Below are 6,962 nucleotides of genomic sequence, written 5' to 3' on the forward strand. Positions count from 1 at the left end.
CAGTTGTTAGCGACTCAAGGTTACCTGTATTTTTTAATACCTCAGAAAATTGTTCTATGAAGCTAAAGTAATAAGTTTATGCAAAAGAAAACCGAAAGTATTGCTTTTTAAAATAAAAATCTTATGTTATTGTCGAAACTAAGCAAATTCGTTTACATTTACCCCAATTGACCCTAAAACCTTTTGTTTAAATAATTTATTTATAAAGAACATTTTTTGGTATTTTTTTGTTTTCTTAATCACAATGTATTTCATTTTGCTTTTCTATGAGGAAAATGAAGAGTTCTGGTGATAAAAAAACATTTTCGCTTTTAAATATGGATAAAAAATAAAAAAAAAATTTTTCGAATCAGTCTCATTTATACACAAAATTTTTTTTATATTGTGTGTTTTAAACAGATCTTGAAGAAAGTATTTTTTTCTCATTAAAGATATTTTTCATATGTCTTTAATACATATCATAAAAATATTTTTTGGTGTATATTACAGAAGTAAAAATTTTTGTCAGGTAAGTTGTTTTTTATTACATATTAAAATTTTGTACTGGTGTATTTTACAAACATAAAATTTTTAATTGTTGGAACATTTTGTACTGGTGTATTTTACAAACTTTAAACTATTTCAATTCTTGGAACATTTTGTACTGGTGTATTTTACAAACACAAAATTTTTAATTGTTGGAACATTTTGTACTGGTGTATTTTACAAACTTTAAATTATTTCAATTCTTGGAACATTTTGTACTGGTGTATTTTACAAACATAAAATTTTTAATTGTTGGAACACTTTGTACTGGTGTATTTTACAAACTTTGAAGTTTTTCAATTCTTGGAACATTTTGTACTGGTGTGTTTTACGAACATCAAATTTTGTAATTGTTTGAATATTTACTACTGGTGTATTTTACAAATATGAAAATTTTCGCACTTGTTTATATTACAGACATGCAATTTTTTTTAAATAAAAAAATCATTCAACAATAGTATATTAAGCAACAAAGTAACAACCCAGTAAAAAAACTAATTAAAATGAATTGAAATGAATTGACTTTTGGTTGAATTCTTTTGAATCCTACTTACTAATTTGTCACTATCACAGAAAATTAAAAGGTATTAAAATAAGCTGCAACGCTTATTATTTTAATCCAATTTTGCTTATTTTAATACCAAAATGGATTAAAATAAACAAAATTGGATTAAAATAATAAGCTTTGCAGCTTATTTTAATGCCTTTTAATTTTTTGTGATGAATTGAAATGAATAGAAATGAATTTCCAATAGGAAAAATAGCATTGGCGTATTAATGGCCCAATGATGGGAGCCAGGGATGCCAATATAATTTTAATAATGGCACCCAATAGTGGACCATTATTGGTAAAGTCAATTTCTCGTTTTTTCTGAGTTCTTTGATATTCTAGAAATTGTTAATTAATTTCGAAAAATATATTTTCAGAAAATAAGCAGATTTCTGTAGTTAGGGCAGTTGAACTGTCGATACATGAATTAAATTTAAATGCTTTAATAAAAAACTTGATTCGGAAAGAGCTGACAAAGTAACTGTCAATTTTACTAAAAATTGAAAAATCTTCACAAACATGATACCTTAAAAGATTTAAGACTAACTTAACACGAATTTTAAGTCAAATTTAAAATTCGACAGTTGACGATTGTAAAAGTAATTGTTAATTTTACTAAAAGTTGGAAAGTTTCCACAAAAATGACAGCAATTAGGTTTTCAGACTAGCTGAACATGAATTTTATATCAAACTTAAACTGTGACATGTGACAGCTGTCAAAGTAACTGTCTCTTTTTCTAAAAATATGAAAATGTTTATAAAAATTTCAACTATTAGATTTTGAGACTCAGTGATCACGAATTTGATGTGAACTTCAAACTTTGACAGTTGACACCTGTCACAGTAACTGTCATTTTTCACTTTTAAAATCAGTGATGTATGCGAAGTCAAGCAATAAAGAAAATATGGAAATTAATCACTTCGCCGCGGTGAAGTCTGCCCTGCCGTGCTAAGGAAAAAAGTCTCTAACTGACATTTTTATGAAAATTGTGTTTTTTATACCAATCGATTCGTCTGAATTTTCTGCGTCTAGTACTGCTGAAAAAAATATAAAAATCATATAATGGATTTTTAAATTAAATTGTAAAACATTACAAGAGGTTAAAATATTAAAATGAAGAAGCCTTAACTGTCAAAAAATTTGTATGTTCAATTAAAAATGCCAAGAAATAGATATAGAATACAAATGAAAAATCGCTGGGTTAGTGGGAAAAAAGGACACGTCCGTTTGATTTAACCAAGACGTGTCCTTTTTTTCCACTAACCCAGCGAAATGTATTAAAAGCAGTTAATTCTTTTTCATTATGTAAAATCATCCGGGAGCGCGGTTTGTTACAAAATAAAAAAGCATCGTGCTATTAGGACTTTCTTATTTTGTAAAATATTCAAGTGGAGTTTTTATTTGCAAGAAGAAAAGCATTAATAGTGTAAATATATTTCTTTAAAACGTAGATATTTTTCGCAATTCATGTTTAAAAAAAATCTGCGCATTAAAAATAACCTGAAAGAGGCACCATTTTTTCAATTTTTCTCTTATCTGAAAAAGTAGTTCTTTCTTTTTAGTGAAACAATAACTCGAAATGGTTTTCTTATTTCATTAAACGATCAGCAACATTTTTAAATAATTTTTTGCTTCTCATAAAATCTTGAAATTGGCGCTTGACTCCTTTTGTCATGCATATTGTATATGTGATTGTCAAGAAGATATAGACTTTTTCTTTTTGCAGTACATATAAGCACTCGAATAATGTTACAAAACAAAAAAGCATTAAGAACTCTTAACGACTTTTTATCTTGTATTTGTTTTAAAAAAAGCATTATCTTTAATTTTCTAATTGCTAACATTTGTAATTCCTGTTTTTTATTGCATAATTAAAAAGAGCGGGTTCGATTTAGTCAGAAAATGTATTTATTTCATACACTATGCTTTTGTACATAAGGAAAATTTTTATTGACAGTTTTTGTCGATTTTCTCCGTTTCACTGATTGTGTAGTTATAGACTTTTTTCCTTAGCACGGCAGTGCCGGTGAACCGGTAAGACGCTAAAAAATACTTTGCGCGATGACGTGTCCAGAACGGCAAAAATGACTAAAAAGTCAAAACTTTCGCTGGATTATTAAAGTATGTGGTTATTTTTTATCGATCTAAACGTAATATTCTTTTACTTTCGTATGTAAATAACATGAATGTGATACTAAAAAATCATTTATTTGTGATTTTTAGAATTTTCAATATTAATAACTTTAAATATTTTTGTGCCAATGGTGTCAAACATTTAGTCATTTCTTATATTAGAAACTCGTTTTTTGCTTTATTAAATTATATTTTTGTTATTTTTAGTTAAAGTAAGTTATTATACTATCTATAATAAAAGTAATTAATAATTAATTTTAAAAATTATTTTATCAGTAACTTAGCAATAGGCTTGACTTATTTATAGATTATAGACATCACATGATGTCAAATATACCATAAATAAAAATAATACTAAATGTTATAATCCACTTGTTGTCATTATAAACCACTGTTGTTGGAGTAGTGAAACAAAAATGGCCGCCATTTTTTTGGCTCAAGCATGCGCAGCTATTTAAGCGTAGATCGTTAAAATACACTTTGCACTACGTGTAAAAGAAAAGTACGAACATACCCGGACATACTTTTTTATACCCTTTTAATAGAATAATGTATTAAAAAAATAACTTATGTTATAAAGGTGTTGATATTTTATCAATAAATTTGTGAATAAGAATCCATTTATCCCGGTTAATTTATTACAATTTTAAAATTACCCTTTTTTCGCGTAAAACCTGGTTTCTCCGACCACTGTGTGGCAACTGCGAGAAAGAGAGATGATCGCCATTCCTTTGCGGCGTTTAGCGAACTAAAGTGATAAAACTCACAAAATTCAAACGAATTGACGCATTTATTGCATTCGTGCAGACGAATTAGAAAGAATTAAAGCTTAGAAAACTACTTCACTCAAATCGAACGAATTGAGGGTTTGTCAGTTCAATAGAGGCTTGTCGAATTCAGGAGAATTGCAACATAGCTCCAATTCGTATTTGTCGCTAAACGGAATTTACCAAAGCTCTTCGTGAATTCAATACAATTCACGTCAATCCTTTTTCGTTCACTTGAAAGGCAGCCATTTGTTTTTGGTAATTTTCCTGACACAAATGAAGTTCGAGGGCGCCTCAAAACCAAAAGGAGTGTCACAAGAAACATCATACACAAATTGGGCTGCCTTCGTTTCCGTATAACGTACGAAATTTTTTATTCCAAATGCATAAAAGTGTCGATTTCATATAGCAGAAGACTGAGTAAAAGTTATTTAGTTGTTTGACGAGCATGAAAATGGCTTTCATTTTTACCCTAGGGAATAAATAACGCATGGGAACAGGAATTATATGACATATATACTATGGGTGCTAGGCCCCCTGTGTGCTTCGCGCGACAACCGCCACATTCCAACTTTTCACTTTAAGAGTTAATTTTTTAAAGGTTTGAAAATATTAAAATTTAACTTAAATTTTAAGATTTTTTTGGACGCATGTAAACATTTTTTTTCGACCCGAATTTTATCTACTTTATCTACTTACATTTATCATGTAAATTGCGCCGTCGTAAATTCTTGTCTTCTTTAATCCAATCTGTAAATTGCGCCGCTGATGTTATTTGCGTCCAGGAGAAATATATAAATAAAGTTCGAACGCAAATACTGATATAGAGGTAGTATGATATTTATTAATTTCAGCTAATATTCGGTGATAAAGTCGATGATTTATTTTAATATTAAATCAGTTACTACTACTCTGGCTACGTAGAGAATAATTTCACAGTTGAAAATTTAATATTTATTATTCCAAGTGACATTTTTTTATATTTGCAACGCAAAGCTTTTTTACAGTTAATTCCCACGAAGCATGCAATCTTCTAAAATTTTCGAGACTAATTCTGAACTGTACGCAAGTTTGAATGCTTCGCGTGTTGAATGGTAGGCGAGACCATCGATACTAATATATGTACACCAACAAGACTATGAATATAGCCGAGGATATGTTTGACAGACATAACCTCAAATTTAGGTCAAATTTTGGCAGGAAGGTCCCCTAACCGAAGAATCGAACATAACCTCAAACTTAGCTTTAATTTTTTCAGGAAATACCTTCCACCCACAAACAAACGAACATAATCTCAAAATTGATATGAATTTTAAGCGTGAATATAGCTGCAACTCCCCACACTGTAAAAAAGGTCAATGTTGAATTACAATCGGGTTATAATTAAAATATTTCCGGTTTATAACTTCACTATGATACACCTAATAATTTAACATGCTGACAGAAATTTTACAATTAAAATGTAAATTTACTATGTTTATAGTTGTAAAAATGTCGCCTGTTAGTAGTTATACAACCCAATGTTAAATTACAACGTGAAACGTTCGAAACTTTTCGCTTCACGTATAACGTTGTAAATTAACATTTGAATGTAAATACCAATTCTGTTGTAATTCTACATACAGGTTGTTCATGTACTGCCAGTTTGTAATATCCATAGGCGGACAAGTCAAAACTAACCTAAAAAGCATCTCAAATAATGTTTTTTTGTTTTATTTATGTTTAATCTTATCCGTTTATTATTAAATTATTTGTTATTGTCTAGATTGTTAAACGAAAATTACGAATAATATTTTATTTGTTAACTTTTATTTTATTAAAAAAAATATATTTCTGATACTAAAATTCTGAAAAATTACAAACGGGTGGTTATGATACAAACAGTTTGTAAATCAACATTCTGGCTGTAAAAATCCAACGTTGTAGGTGAATCGAAAAATTTCCAACGTGATACGTTGCAAATTAACATTGGAATTTTTTACAGTGCAGGATCACCACTGGTCTAACTAAGAACGAACATCATCTCAAAAATTACCTTACCTTATCTAATCAACCTAAACTAACTTAGGTAGACCACTGGGTTCGAGGCTATATCCGCAGACATAACCTCAAAAATCATCTACCCAACCTAATCTTTTTAAAACTAAAACTACGCCCCCTTGTGCCCTCCGCGCGACAAGCAACATTATTTTCCACTTAAATCATGAATTTTTTAAAGGCTTGTAAGTATTAAAATTCTAATTCTAAAATTAGTGGCTTCTAGCAACATCGATCGAAATACCACAGTTGTGATGTAATCTTTTGAATAAGAATTATTCACATAATTGCGATCGAACTTCATTTTTAGGTAAGTTTGTTTGATCGTTTAATTATATTGTTAGCTAGTTTTAAGTTCATTATTAAGTACTTTATACTGAAGGGCTTTGAGTCCTACATTATTTCTCTTAATGAAAAATGTATTTTACGTTTATTTCGTAAGTGAAAAGATTTTATTTATGTAATATGTAATTATTCATTTATTCAGAAAGAGCGACTTACAATTTTTGAAATAAGTGATTATTCTCTTCTAATAAGTGAATTTTCACTTATGCAGATTTAGAGAGTTGTGTTAAATGAAAGCAAGCAGCACACTTTCATGTTGGGCGAATTTATCGTGTTTTGGAGCGAACGGGTGTGAGTTTTATGATTGGACCGCTACCCAATGGTAATTTTATAAAATTGCATTATTTAAATAATTTATTACTTCATAATAAATAAATATCAAATCGTCAATCAAAATTAGTAAAATGCAACAATAAACTGTCTTCAGTGAATTACTACGAAAGAAACTAATTTGAGAATTAATGTTTTTGTTTTTTACATATTAAGGGAAGTCACCGCCTATATTTTGAGTCCTTTAAATTTTAATTATCGTAGGAAGTTAAATTTTTTTTCTTATGTCATTTAGGTTATAAAAATATACAGGATGCTTTAAAAATGAGAATGA

The sequence above is a fragment of the Leptopilina boulardi genome, unplaced genomic scaffold, assembly GCF_019393585.1.
Source record: "Leptopilina boulardi isolate dan_hultmark-lab unplaced genomic scaffold, ZJU_Lbou_2.1 LbouV2_218, whole genome shotgun sequence".
NCBI lineage: Eukaryota > Metazoa > Arthropoda > Insecta > Hymenoptera > Figitidae > Leptopilina > Leptopilina boulardi.